At 47.0% G+C, this 14543-nt stretch overlaps 1 pseudogene; it reads left to right on the top strand.

Moving 5' to 3' along the window:
- The window catches only part of LOC147117250 (epidermal growth factor receptor-like), a 164462-nt pseudogene that overhangs the window by 23086 nt on the left and 126833 nt on the right, over positions 1-14543 (top strand).

Genomic DNA, 14543 nt, shown 5'->3' with positions numbered 1-14543 from the left:
TTTCTAGCATCTGCAGTATTTTACATTTATACTTCACTTCTACAGATGCTCTGAATTATGAACTGTGGGTAGTTGGGTTTTGACTTCCTCAAGGTAAAAGCCATGGGTGCTAGAAAAAGGATCATCTTTGATACAAAATACTCCCAAATCCAACGTTGCATATTCTTGTATACTAAAACTTTACCCTTTGAATATTCCATTTTCTAATCTTTTCTCCCCTCCACTCCAGCTCAGAAGAGAATCCTAGCCCACACGGATCTCAATTTTTCTATTTCCCACATAAGCCATTTTTATGGCCATTCCCAGTGAGACTATTTTGTGCCCCTTTATATGTAGTTTTGAGCTGTGGATTGAATTCATTTCAAATCATTCCTTTGTAACCAATGGTGATGGAGATTTTCATTCCACCTGTCTGGTCAGGATTGAAACCAGATGCAGAGGTGAAAGTGTTCTAGTCCTGCATCACTCGGTTATTTTTCCCTTTTCAATACATAGTGAGCTGCTGCTGAATTGAACATGCATTCAAATTTGCCACCTTGAAAACTTTTTTCTTGATAAAACTGGAAAGTCGGTCTTTTTGATGTGCCTCTAACTTGAAGATTGTGGGTTCAAACCCCACTCCAGAGACTTGAGCACATAATCTAGGCTGACACTTCAGTGCAGTACTGAAGGAGTGCTATACTGTCGGTAGTGCTGTCTTTCAGATTGGACGTTAAACTGAGGCCTCGTGTGGATGTAAACAATCCCATGGCACTATTTGAAGAAGAATAGGGAAGTTCTCCTGGTGTTCTGGTAATTATTGATCCTTCAATCAATATCACTAAAGCAGATTATGATCATTATATCATTGCTGTTTGTGGGGCTTTGCTGTGTGCAAATTGGCTGCTATATTTCTCTACATTACAACAGTGACTACGCTTCAAAAGTGCTTAATTGGCTCTGAAGCACTTTGGGATATCCTGAGGTCATGAAAGGTGTTATATAAATATAAGTTTGTTCTTTCTCTCTTCTATATTAAATTTTATCCAGCTATTACATATTTCCAAAGCACAAAGGCTATGTGCTTTATTTTCTCTAATTTTGTTTTTTCAGTAGGCCTATGCATTTCCATTAATCTTATAAAGCAGTCTTGAAATGTTTTTTGAGTATGTTATCTTTCGGTATGTAATTGTAGTGTTTACTAAACATAAATGAGAATTTTTTAAATATTTAACAGAATCACCATCAACTTGACATTTGATTTGCAACAGTCACTTCCAGCTTTCTTGACCTCACTTACAAATGTGGCCAGCACAAAGTTCTCAAGATCTCCCTGTGCTCTCAAGAATAACCAGGAGATAACTGCCCTTTGACAATTGTTTCTGGCTGTACGCTGTCATTATCCTCTTATAAGAAAGAGAGTTCACTTCAACTGCAGTGCCCATTGTGATGGTGCTTTCTCATAACAGCAATCTGTTTGTTTTTGTAATACAGTCTAATAATCTTTAACAAACAGTACAAGACTGCCAAAAACTGCTTTTTAATTCTATGCTAGTTCTGTGTAACTTTTAATGGAATTGAGCCTCTTACAGATTGTAATGATGATTTACGGTCTTGATAGTTCAAAATATGTTTGTCAGAAACCTGAGTTGAACTGATGGGTCAACATGTACTTTAGTTAATAAGTAGTAGAGAATTTCCAAATGCTCCATGTTCTGCTCTTCCAGCTTTTATAGCATTCCCTTCATAGTAAACTGAGGATGTTTGTACAGTTAATCTGGGAGTATGAGTTTAAGGACCGAGCGTCATCTAATTCCTTCTTGCAAATAAGAAATTGGAAGGTGTAAATCCAACAGCCTCATCCACATCTCTATTGAAGTGTTGGCCTGTGTGTTCGAGACAGTGGTGGGACAACCAAAAGGCTTAGTTTTAATATGATAGCCATTTCTTTTTTTCAAATATAGCGTTATGTTTTTACACTATCTTCTCACTAAATGATGCACAATATTTATAAACCTGTGCTTTAGAGGCTAACCTATTATGAATATTTAGCTGATTACAGTTGAAAGTCAGCACTCCAGTGCATTAGAGACTCCTTAAGACACTTAAGGTTGTCTATATTCATTGTTTAATATTTTATAGAATTCAAGTTCATAGCCGAAGATCACAATGTATTATGCGTCTCTAACTGTATTCCTGTACATGAGCTCCTTTAGAGACTGTTGAGGACCTTTTATCGTAAGATCTCTGAGGCTGGGTGAGTGTCTGTGGGAAAGCATATGACAGAATTTTTTTGGCAATTCCCTTTTTATGACTTAACAATAAGCTTTTACACAACAAGGATTTATGAATGCTTTTGTGAACATTGTCTATTTTATATCATTACATTCACAGTATAATTCTATGAATAAGTTTTCTATTGATATGAAAAATAAATTACAATAATTAAACTGATATAAATGTAATTGCCCTTGAACAATTTAAATCTGTTTGAATGGAAAATAATTCATCAGATAATGCTTTCATGTGTGTTGCAGTTTGAAACATTGGCCCGGATTTTGCTGTCAGCGCTTGCCATTATTACTGGGTAAAACGGACAGCAACCTCTGGCATCCACACATGCGCAGTGAAAAGCGGAAATCTGGAAGTTGCTGTCAATGATACCCTGCTCCTCCACAGGGTGCACTGTTGCAGTTTTTGTCGATGGAATCTGCACAGAAATCACTGTTAAGATGTGAACTTAAGCTAATTACCCACTATTATTGCACTAAAGACTGATGAAAAATTTAAGCCTTGTTCAATCAGGAGTAACTGAGTTTTTAACAGCGTAGGAAGTCATAATTACTGCTGAACAACTTCTCCGGCCCTGAAAAATTAATTTACAAATGTGGAGTCTTATTCCCTCAGAAGAAAATTAATGTTGCAGAATTTTAAAAAAAATTAAGTTTGTATGTTTTTCTATTTAAGTTTCTCCCTTAATCCCATGTGTATGTCCTAATCTTTATTTTGCTTTCTGTACAATGATTTAAATACAACTTATATTTCCTGTTTTTACTTCCCGATTTGCCATCTGTGAGGATTCTTCAATATGATTGGTTGATCAGCCTGTCTGCTGCTTTCCCTGTTCATAGATGCCACAGATCCCCCCATAGAGGGTGCTGAATTCAAACTGATGTCAGAAAGGGGAAGTCTGCGCTCTAGAGCCCGCTAAAACTTTGTGGGCAGCTTTTTTGTGGGTGAGCGTTGTTCCTTCGCCACTGACTGCAAAACCCTAAAAATGCTTGTATAGTTCTCATTACATAACCCATATTTATTGGTATATGCTGTACAAACATTATAATTTTATTCATCATTACAAAAACCTATAAGACTTATTCAAAGACATCAGAAATGCGAGTACATGTGGCACAAAGGATAACAAACAAACACAGATGAAATTTACCCTGACTTTTTGCTTGGAGCCCAGGAAGACTTGGCAAAACTGTACTGTGATATCACTAGAGAACGGATTTTATATAACCTGATATATAACTTATAGATCATTGGAATATTTGCTCAAGAATACAATTATCAACACACGAGGCAAATTGCGATTAAAACAGCTTGACGTAAAGCACACTCCGGTCACAAATAGCAGCTTTTGTAACAGCAGCTTACATTATGCAGCAATAGGAGAACCTGGACTGAATTTTGTCAATGGGAAGCTTTTGGAGGCGGGACTGCTGCTTGCCGGCTTTCAATCCCACCTCCATCAGCTTCTGGCCAACCAGTGGGATTTTCCCGATTGACCTTGTTAAGCCCACCCAGTGGGCTCAGCAGGCCAATTAGGGGGAAATCACTAACAGAGAACGTCAACGTCTGATGTGCCATCTGTCAAGATTTCTTGAAAGAAGAAATGTTGGCGTTTGACAGCTCTGTGAAGCTGTCAAACACTGACATTCTGTGTAGTTTGATGAGCCCTTGTGTTCAGGACTCATCAAAACTTTCAACTTTGCAGAAATCACCTGGCTGTTGGTTCGGAGGATCCAACAGCCAGTCTGTGAAATCTACAATGAAGATGTCCGGACTCCGGATCCACAGCGGCTGAAGGCAGTAGGCAGAAACAAAGGTAAATGAACATTTTATAACAATTAACACTCACCTTACATACTTACCACTGCACACTTGCACCCATCACTCACCCCTACATCTCACTTTCAGACCCCCTCCCCCGGCCCCCGCAGACCTCCTTCTCGTCCCCTACACCCTGGCGGGTGATATACCTATCAATTCGTCCAATGAAAAGCGACGAGTTAGGAAAGTAACTATAGGTTTTTATTGACTAAATAACAGAGCCCACCCTCATGGGTGATCGGATCCAACAAGGAGGAATACCAGCCAGTCGACTACCTTTATACCTGGGCAGGTAGGTGGAGCCATGGGCGGAGTCAGTGATGGTCAGCCCAGGTATAACAGCGTGACAAGAGGCGACCTCGTATAGTGGTACAACAGTGAGAACAGTGAGAACAATATAACAGTGATAACTATAGTGTAACGATAGTGAACGATAAAAGTGGTTTACCACATTCACCCCTTCTTTAGATTTGAGTCCGGCGGGGTGAAGTGTACTACCAGTTCTGGTATGTCAGTCTGTCCGGAGGCCTCGTAAGCCTCTCCGATCGTCGCAGCGGTGGTGTTGCATTATCCGGTGTTAATGCTGGTGTCTGCGTGGTCGGCGAAGGCTCGTGGGGTTCCGGCGAAGGCTCGTGGGGTTCCGGCATGCCGTCTACCTGGGCTGGGATTGGGGGGGTGGTGGGGGGGGGTAAAGGTGGTGCCTCCGGAGTGCCCGAGGGTGCGAGGTCTCGTAAGGAGACAGTATCCTCCCGCCCGTCTGGGTAGGCCACGTAGGCGTACTGGGGGTTGGCGTGCAGGAGGTTCACCCTCTCTACCAGGGGGTCCGTTTTATGGGCCCTCACGTGCTTTCGCAGCAAGACGGGCCCCGGAGAGGTCAGCCAGGTTGGTAGAGTGGTTCCCGTAGTCGACTTCCTGGGGAAAACAAACATTCGTTCATGGGGGGTGGCATTAACGGCAGTGCAAAGTAGTGACCGGACGGAATGCAGCGCTGTCGGGAGGACTTCCTGCCAGCGGGAGGTTGGGAGGCCCTTAGACTTTACGGCTAAGAGGACGGCCTTCCATACCGTCGCGTTCTCTCTTTCCACCTGGCCGTTCCCTCGGGGGTTGTAGCTGGTGGTCCTGCTTGCAGCAATACCTCTCGCTAGCAGGAACTGATGGAGTTCCTCGCTCATGAAGGAGGAGCCCCAGTCACTATGTATATAGTTTGGGAACCCGAACAAGGCGAAGAGGTCGTTCAGGCATTTAATGACCGTGGTGCTGGTCATGTCTGGGCAGGGGAAGGCAAAGGGGAAACGGGTGTACTCATCAACGATGTTGAGGAAGTACACATTACGGTCAGAGGACGGGAGGGGCCCCTTAAAGTCGATGCTCAGGCGCTCGAAGGGGCGGGTGGCCTTGATCAGGCTTGCTCTGTCCGGCCTAAAGAAGTGCGGTTTGCACTCGGCACAGGTCTGGCAGTTCCTGGTCATGGTCCTGACCTCCTCGATGGAGTATGGCAGGTTGCGGGCCTTAAAGAAGTGGTAAAGTCTGGTGACCCCGGGGTGGCAGAGGTCGTTGTGGAGGGTCTGAAGTCTATCACTTTGCGCGCTGGCGCATGTAATTCGTGACAGAGCATCAGGGGGATCGTTCAGCTTACCTGGCCGGTACAAGATATCATAATCATAGGTGGATAGTTCGATTCTCCACCTCAATATCTTGTCATTCTTGATTTTGCCCCTCAGCTTGTTATTAAACATAAAATCGACCGAACGCTGGTCGGTGAGCAGGGTAAATCGTTTGCCTGCCAGGTAATGCCTCCAGCGTCGTACCGCCTCCACAATCGCTTGGGCCTCCTTCTCGACCGACGAGTGTCGGATCTCAGGGCCCTGTAGGGTCCTTGAGAAGAAGGCCACTGGTCTCCCCTCCTGGTTAAGGGTAGCGGCTAGGGCGAAGTCGGATGCATCGCTCTCCACTTGGAAGGGGATGGACTCGTCCACTGCGTGCATTGTGGCCTTGGCGATGTCTCCCTTAATGAGGGAGAAGGCTGCGCACGCTTCCTCCGTAAGGGGGAAGGATGTGGACTTCATGAGGGGTCTGGCTTTGTCTGCATAATTGGGCACCCATTGGGCATAGTAGGCGAAGAGCCCCAGGGTTCTCTTCAGAGCCTTTGGACAGTGGGGGAGGGGTAGCTCCATGAGGGGACGCATTCTTTCGGGGTCGGGGCCGATGACTCCGTTCTCTACTACACAGCCGAGGATGGCAAGGTGCGAGGTGTTAAACACACATTTCTCCTTATTGTAGGTGAGGTTCAGCCGTTGGGCCGTACGGAGGAATCTCTCCAGATTAACGTCATGGTCCTGCCGGTCGCGGCCGCAGATGGTGACGTTATCTAGGTAGGGGAACGTGGCATGCAGCCCGTTCTGGTCAACCATCCGGTCCATCTCCCTTTGGAAGACCGAAACCCCGTTGGTGACGCCGAAGGGAACCCTAAGGAAGTGGTAGAGGCGGCCGTTCGCCTCGAAGGCTGTATACTGGCGGTCCTCAGGGCGGATAGGGAGTTGGTGGTAGGCCGACTTAAGGTCGATGGTCGAGAATACTCGGTATTGTGCAATCTGATTGACCATGTCAGATATGCGGGGGAGGGGGTATGCGTCCAGCTGGGTGTACCTGTTTATGGTCTGGCTGTAGTCGATGACCAGGTGATTTTTATCGCCGGTCTTAACGACCACGACCTGGGCACGCCAGGGGCTGCTGCTCCCCTCGATAATGCCCTCTTTCAGGAGGCGCCGCACCTCATAGCTAATGAAGGCTCTGTCCCTGGCGCTGTACCGCCTGCTCTTGGTAGCGACGGGTTTGCAGTCGGGGGTTAGGTTAGCGAACAGGGAAGGTGGCGGGACCTTGAGGGTGGATAGGCTGCAGGTGTTACGCGGTGGGCGGTTTAACATTCGCTGGTTGTCGACTGTGAGTGGGGGGAGGGGTCCACCGTATGCTAGGGTGACACTTTGGAGGTGGGATTGGAAGTCCAGCCCTAGTAGGACGGCAGCGCAGAGCTGGGGGAGGACAAGGAGTTTAAAGTTTTTATACTCCGTACCCTTAACCGACAGGGTCACAGCACAGTAGCCGCTGATGTCCGTGGCATGGGACCTCGATGCCATCGAGATTCGGTTGCGCGTTGGCAGGACAGGGAGGGAGTAGTGGCTCACTGTGTCTGGGTGGATGAAGCTCTCCGTGCTTCCGCTGTCGAACAGGCAGGTCGTGGCGTGGCCGTTTACTTTGATGTCCATCATCGACTTGGACAGGTGATGCGGGCGGGCTTGATCCAGAGTGACGGAGGCTAGTGTGTAGTTGAGCGAGTCGTTGTCGTCTGCGGGTGAGGCGGTCGTCGGGTCCGGAGGCACGGTGGCAGTCGAGCGTGGTGGGTAAAATGGCGTCTCCCACGAGGTTGGACAAAATGGCTGCCCCCATAACTCACATGAGGCACTATTGGTGTCGGTTGCCTTGATCAAAGATGGCCGCCCCCATGACTCACGTGTGGGGATGCTGGCCTCTGTTGCCTTGAAGGAAGATGGCCGCCCCCACAGTTCGCATGAGGCACTGCTGGCCTCTGAAGATCCACTCCTGCAGGCCTTAGCAAAATGGCCTTTCTTCCTGCAGGTTGAGCAGGTGGAGTTCCTAGCTGGGCAGCGCGGCCTCGGGTGTTTCTCCTGGCCGCAGAAAAAGCAGCCGCGGGGGTCCGATGTCGGAGCCGGTACCGGGGCTGGCGGTCCCGATCGGGTCCGGGACGCCGACGCTGAGGTAGGTCCCGGGGGCGGCGCGGTGAAGGGTATTGTGGTAGGGGTCGGGCCCGAGTCCCAGGGTCGCGAACAGTACCTGGAAAACGCCTCCTGGTCCCGATGGGCCACCTCCAGGGAGAGAGCGAGGGCAGCAGCTTTGTCCAGGTCGAGGTCCCTTGCTTCCAGTAATCACTGCCGTGAGTAGTCGGACCGTAGGCCTTTCACGAAGGCATCGCGGACGTTGTCTTCCGTATTTTCTGCCGCCTTTACTGCTTTAAAGTTACAGTCTCTGCCGAGTGCTTGTAGCACCCGTAAAAATTCCTCCACCGGCTCCCCTGGCAGTTGCGGGTGGGACCTTAGGAGGTGCTTGGTATACATGGGGTTTACCGGGGTTTGGTACTGTCTTTTCAGCCGGTTGATGGCGTCCTCGTATGTTTTAAGGTCCCGGATGAGCGCGAATACTTTAGGGCTCAGTTGGGCGTTCAGGACTCTTAGCTTGGATCTCTGAGGCACACTGGACTCTTCCAGGTAGGCTTCAAAGCAGCCCAGCCAGTGATCGAAGTCGAAGGCTGAGTTCGCTGCCCGTGGATTTAGATCCAGGTACGGTGGTCTGAGGGCTCGCAGCCAAGCCGGCTGCTGTGACTGTTGTGGCTCGGCGTCTGAAGGCTGCTGTGGCTGTTGTGGCTGGGCGTCTGGCTGGTCAAACATCTTAAAATTTAGTCAATAAAATTGATATACCTATCAATTCGTCCAATGAAAAGCGACGAGTTAGGAAAGTAACTATAGGTTTTTATTGACTAAATAACAGAGCCCACCCTCATGGGTGATCGGATCCAACAAGGAGGAATACCAGCCAGTCGACTACCTTTATACCTGGGCAGGTAGGTGGAGCCATGGGCGGAGTCAGTGATGGTCAGCCCAGGTATAACAGCGTGACAAGAGGCGACCTCGTATAGTGGTACAACAGTGAGAACAGTGATAACAATATAACAGTGATAACTATAGTGTAACGATAGTGAACGATAAAAGTGGTTTACCACAGCGGGGTTCTCCGAGGTCGGGAAGCCTGCACTTCAGAGCTAAAAATAGGGGTAACCCTATTTTTTGCCTGTTAACTACTTGTTAACAGGCAGTTAATAGGCTTTAATCCCTTTCCCACCTCAAGGAGATGGGACCCGGGGCAGGACGGCTTCCTGCCTCCTGGCAAGAGGGCACGGAGGTGGGATGGGGGCGGGTTTGGCAGCCTTCCCCAAATCCTGCAATTTTACCGGCAGTACCGCCTCCATACCCGCCTCCTCTGGGCTGACAAAATCCAGCCCCCTGTTTCTGTAATTACTGCTGAGAAGCAAAAGGAAAATTATTCTTCCTAGGAAAGTGCACGGTGTCCCAACAGCGAATGTCCTGAAAGTCTGTACAAACAATCTGGAATATTATTGAAACAGTCATCTTTTACACTACTGCAAACAATTGGCATTAATCCTCCCCATCCGCCTTTTGCCAAAACTGTCCCACCCTAGAATCTGTGTGTGTAATACCTGTGCTCTCTCAGCCCATTAGAGTAATGAAAATTGTAAATAATTTTAGGCATCTGCATTTGATTTTGCAAGCTGTATTTGTGTTTGGGAATTTAATGTTACTTTGATGCAAGCCAGATAAGGAATTATTCTAAAAGAAAAGCTCTATGTTGAAAACAGCATTTTAAACACATACATGTAAAGATTTATAGTCCGCAAGTAAAGAAGCACGACGTGGTTAATGTTGGGAAAAATTTGGCCAAAGTGATCTTTTGCAGTGATCAAGCAGGCTGACACAAAAGATCACCTCCAGGGTCTCGAGCTGTCTCACTGAAAACATCAGATGTAGAAGTAGCATATCCACTTATGTAGTCAATCTTGAGCAAACATCGCTACACAAAGCTATATAGATGGAGCAAGCCAATGGTGCAGAGCAGTGCATTTCTGTCTAGACAGGCTGCACTTGCAGTAGTGAGGTCAGATGGAGGCTCTCTTTCCCCCATGATTCTTCACATCGTGAGGACTCAATCCCAGCTGAGTCTGGGAGGGAACACTGAGCAGAGACAACATGGGGGTGGTTTTGCCAATGGGGACGTGATGGAGGCGGGATTGCTGCTTGTTGGGTTTTAGTCCCGCCTCCATCGATGTCCGGCCAACCCATGCTATTTTCCCTTGTTGAGCCCGCCCAATATTTGACAGATGAATTGTCATCGTTTGACAGCTTTGAGAAGCTGTCAAACATTGACATTCTCTGCTGTTTGGTGAGTTCTTGTACTCAAGACTCACCAAACCTATTTTCTGAGCAGAAAGCAAATGGCTGTTGCATCGGAGAATGCAGCAGCCATCTGTCATCTCTGCCGGTGAGATGCGAGACTCTCCACATCCCCAACTGTTGAAGCCTGCAGGAAGAAACAAAGGTAAGGAAACTTTTTCTAAGACTTTTCACTCACCTCATATATTACCTCTCCACACTGGCACCCTTACTTACCTCCACAGCGCACTTTTCAACCCCTCTCACCCCCGCAGACCCACTGCTCACCTCGCTGACCCTGGCGGGGTTTCCTGACGTCGGGAAGCCCGCACTTCTGTTGGAAAAATGGGGATAATCCTCTTAACTGCCTGTTAACTACCTGTTAACAGGCAGTTAAGTGGCTGTAATCCCCTTCATACCTCGAGGAGACGGGTCCCTGCATGGGTCAGGTACCCGCCTCCCGGGAAGATGGCACAGAGGCGGGTTGGGGGCGGGATGGGTACCCGCCCCCAGGTTCTGCCATTTTCCCGGCAGTCCCGCCTCCAAACCCACCTCCCCAGGGCTGGCAAACTCGCCCCCAAGTTTCAATTGTGAAAGAGGAGTGGGCAAGTAGCAAGGAAAACATTTCAAGTGCAGACACAGGAATGTCATGACCTAGTGGCAATCTGCAGTCATGAACTGGAAGATTAATTCTCACTAGGCCTGCCATCTCAGATTTTGGGAACTTTTAGTTTAAGTACTGCTATACTCTTCTGCTAAAGTGCTGTGCAGTGCTCATCTTTAAAGGAATAACAAACCAAATAGCATTTACATAATGCTTTATTGTCTCTCTCGGGAATCCCAAAGTACTTCACGTGCAAGGGAGAATTACTTTGAAGTCCAGTCACTGATGTCCTGTAAGTGAATTCAGCAGTCATTTGATGCACTGGATCCTCAGGACAGGAATGAGATGTATGGCCAATTAATGCATGTTTCTTGGTGGGGTTGGTTGAGGAAAGGTTGAGAGAAGAATGTTGGCGAGGATTCCCAGCTTTTCTTTGAATAGTGCTCTGGGAATTTTAATGCCCACCTGAACAGGCAGATTGATCCTCGGTTTAACATCACCTCCTAAAGATGGGTCCTCTTACAATGCATCACTCTCTGAGTATGCACTAAATTGTCAGTCAAGATTATCTACTTAAGTCCTCGAGTGGGGCTTCAACAAACGACCTTTTGATTTAGAAACAAACAGATGAACATACAAAAATGACAGGCAGGAAAAGATCATTAACTGAGCCAAGCTGAGCTAAATTAGCAAAGAAATAACCAATATTATCAGATTTAATTTGAAAAACGTAGATTTCAAGGAGGTTTGATTTAATTCTTTAAAATAATGAAAGGATTAGGCTTGGTTCAAGTGTGGGTGTACTGTTCGAGCTAGTTGGGCTAGGGAGGACCAGAGGATATAAATTACATAAGCATAGAATTAGGTTCAATGCGAGAAGGTACTTCTTTTCACAGAGAGTCTCTGGAAGAATTTGCCAGCATAGGGATCAAGAGATATGGGGAGAAGGCAGGGACAGGGTACTGAATTTGGATGATCAGCCATGATCTCATTGAATGGCGGAGCAGGCTCGAAGGGCCGAATGGCCTACTCCTGCTCCTATCTTCTATGTTTCTATGTTTCTATGCAGTGAGTGTGGATTTGTTGCAAACATTCAGAAGAGAGCTGGATGAGAGTGGGTTCAAGCTCCACCCCAGAGACTTGATCACATAATCTATGTAGAAGGTAGGTGGGTGACTGAAGGATGTGTCACTTAGTCACTCTGATCTTCTGGAACTTGTTCGACTTTAATCGGGTCAGTGAGGAATTTCCCAGCACTTTATCCCTAAATTGGCCTAAGATTTGCCGTTTTTTTGGCTCTCCCAGGAGATTGTATGGGTGGCTGGAGGGAAGGGGGTGGATGGTTGTGATAGTGTGCAGAAGTTACACCATAAGAGCATAATACAGACTCGATGGACCAGCCGGTATTTACTTATCACGAGATGTGGATAGGCAGAAACCATTACTTTTCATGTAACAGTAGATATATATTTGAAGGAATGGAGGATACAGGGTTTTGGGGAGAGCGTGGGGTTGAGGGATTAGCTATGGATTGCTCTAGCAAACAGCCAGTAGTAATACGATGCAAGTGGCCTCTTTCTTTATTCTCCATTTCCAGCTGGAGGAAGTTTATGAGATGCATGATTAGAATGAAGGGGGAATGGAAAGAAAATAGAGGAACGGAACAAATTTTAATAAGATGTGAAGAATATGCAACTCCTGAAGGTAGACTCAATGGGCTGAATTTTGCCAGCGCTCGGAGTGCGGGTTTGGAGGCAGATTATCCCGCTGTAAACCCGCCTCCTTGTCAGTTTCCCAAATGTCGGGTGTGTCATCCCTGAACAGACCCGACACCAAGCGGCGGGTCAGCCAATTTAGATAGTTAAAAGCTTATTAAAAGGTAGTTAGAACCATTTTCCCATGTACTTACCATTTTACCAGGTGTTTAACAAGGTTCCTAGAGAGCGGCTATCACGTTGGGTAACTATGTCATGTTCTCAATGACTCTCCATTGCTGTGAATAGGTGAAAGCTGCAAAAATAGTATAAAACCTACCATTTCACAGCTGTTCAGTTCCCAATCTTAGAAGCGGGAGCATTAATGATTTGGAACCCACTTTTGAGCTTTATGCACTTTTGAAGTGTTTGGAGTAATCTCTCTATCCACTGTCACCTCCTTGGAACAACCTATCTCAACATTAACAGATTAATTCTGTCACCTCAACCTCACCTGCCATTTATTCCATCAGTATCAGTGCCCTGAAAAAATTTCACCTTGGTCCTCAACCCAGCCCCAACACCAGAATCAGCAGACACACCAGCAGCACCAACATCCACACCAACCTTCTCCGCAATCAACTGATGCTGCACTGGACACAGGGGCATCATCACCCGTGCACATTGCTGCCTGGGACGCCAGCAATGGCCTCACCATATCCAGATTTGCTTCACTTAACACTGAACACCCTGGCTGCCACATGATGCACCAGGTTGGCACCACCCCACACCAGCACCATAAAGCATCCCTACAATGACCAAGCCATTCCTTTCACACTCATCACCATTGAGGTGAGGGGACGTTATGTCTCACCATTCACTTCAACTCACTAAGACACTTTCAAAGATGCACACAAATCTTTCCAAGAAGGCAAAGTGGTGCTCGATAACACAACAACAGAAAGTTTAAATGAACATTGGCTAAAACACCCAAGTGCCTACCTTTATGTGTTGTTAGTTGCTATGATTGGACTAGGATGAGGGTGAGTGTGAGGGGTGGCTAGTGAGATGGAGGAGTGATAATGTAGATAGAGCGGGATGGTTGGAGGTGAAAAGTAAGTTGGTGTGAGTAAGGCTAGGGAAGGCAGAGTGATGGGGATGTGATGAGTGGCACAGGAGGATGAGGTTGACTGTGGCTTTGCAGTAATGTTTCGTGATCTACTGAGATCATTGAAAGGTTTGCGCCACTGCAGTCTGGTCCTCCTGATGACACCCCTGCTTGTGTCCTCCTGTGCAATGTGCAACTAGGCTGTGTTGGTGTCCTGGAGAGGTCTCTTCCGCCCATGGGAAGGGAAGAGGACCTCCCTGCATGCTGTGACTCCCTCCATAAGCATATGGAGGGAGTCATGTGAGAGCCTGGGTGCAGCCATGCACCTTTGTGCAGTGCTTGTCAGTGTTTGCAGCACCTCAATGCTGTAGAACACTGACAGCAGGACTGTCAAAATCAATTTGGATATAGCCCATTAAGGAAACCGGCTGATGACGCATCATCAAATGACGTCAGCAGACCCGCTTCCTATTAATTGGCCAGGAACATCGCAGGGCGGGCTTAAGAAGCCCAATCAACGTAAAATCTTGTTGGAGGCCAGGATCGAGACAGATGCGAGGTCTCCACACGCTTCGGACGTCGCCTGCCACAGACCTGCCCGCCAAGGTTGTAAAAATCCAGCCCAATAGCTCTGCCTGTAAATCTATAAATTGAAAATTCAAAACTTGCAAAGTTCACATTAGAACTGTAGAGGTTTACAAGACAGAAGGTGGCCATTTATCCTGTTGTGTCTGTGCTGGATGTTTGCCAGAGCCGTCCAACACTACCCCCTCTGGTCTGTTCCTTCCCCATTGCTCTGTTTCAAATATGTCTTTCCCTATTCACTTTATTAAAACCCTTCGTAATTTTAAACACCTATTAAATCTCTTCGTAGTCTCCTTTGCTCCAGTAGAAATAGTGTTAGATTCTCAAGTCTCTCCTCATAACTTTGGTTTCCATCTCTGGTATCATCCTGATAAAGGTAAGCTGTGTGCTCTCTATGGCTTTAATTAACTTTGTATAATGGGGCATCCAAAACTGCACACCAC

This window comes from Somniosus microcephalus, chromosome 5, assembly GCF_052327205.1.
Source record: "Somniosus microcephalus isolate GS21.2 chromosome 5, FLI_Smic_1.0, whole genome shotgun sequence".
Lineage (NCBI taxonomy): Eukaryota > Metazoa > Chordata > Chondrichthyes > Squaliformes > Somniosidae > Somniosus > Somniosus microcephalus.
The sequence above is the reverse complement of the archived record's forward strand: the minus strand, read 5'-3'. Positions and strand labels throughout refer to the sequence as shown.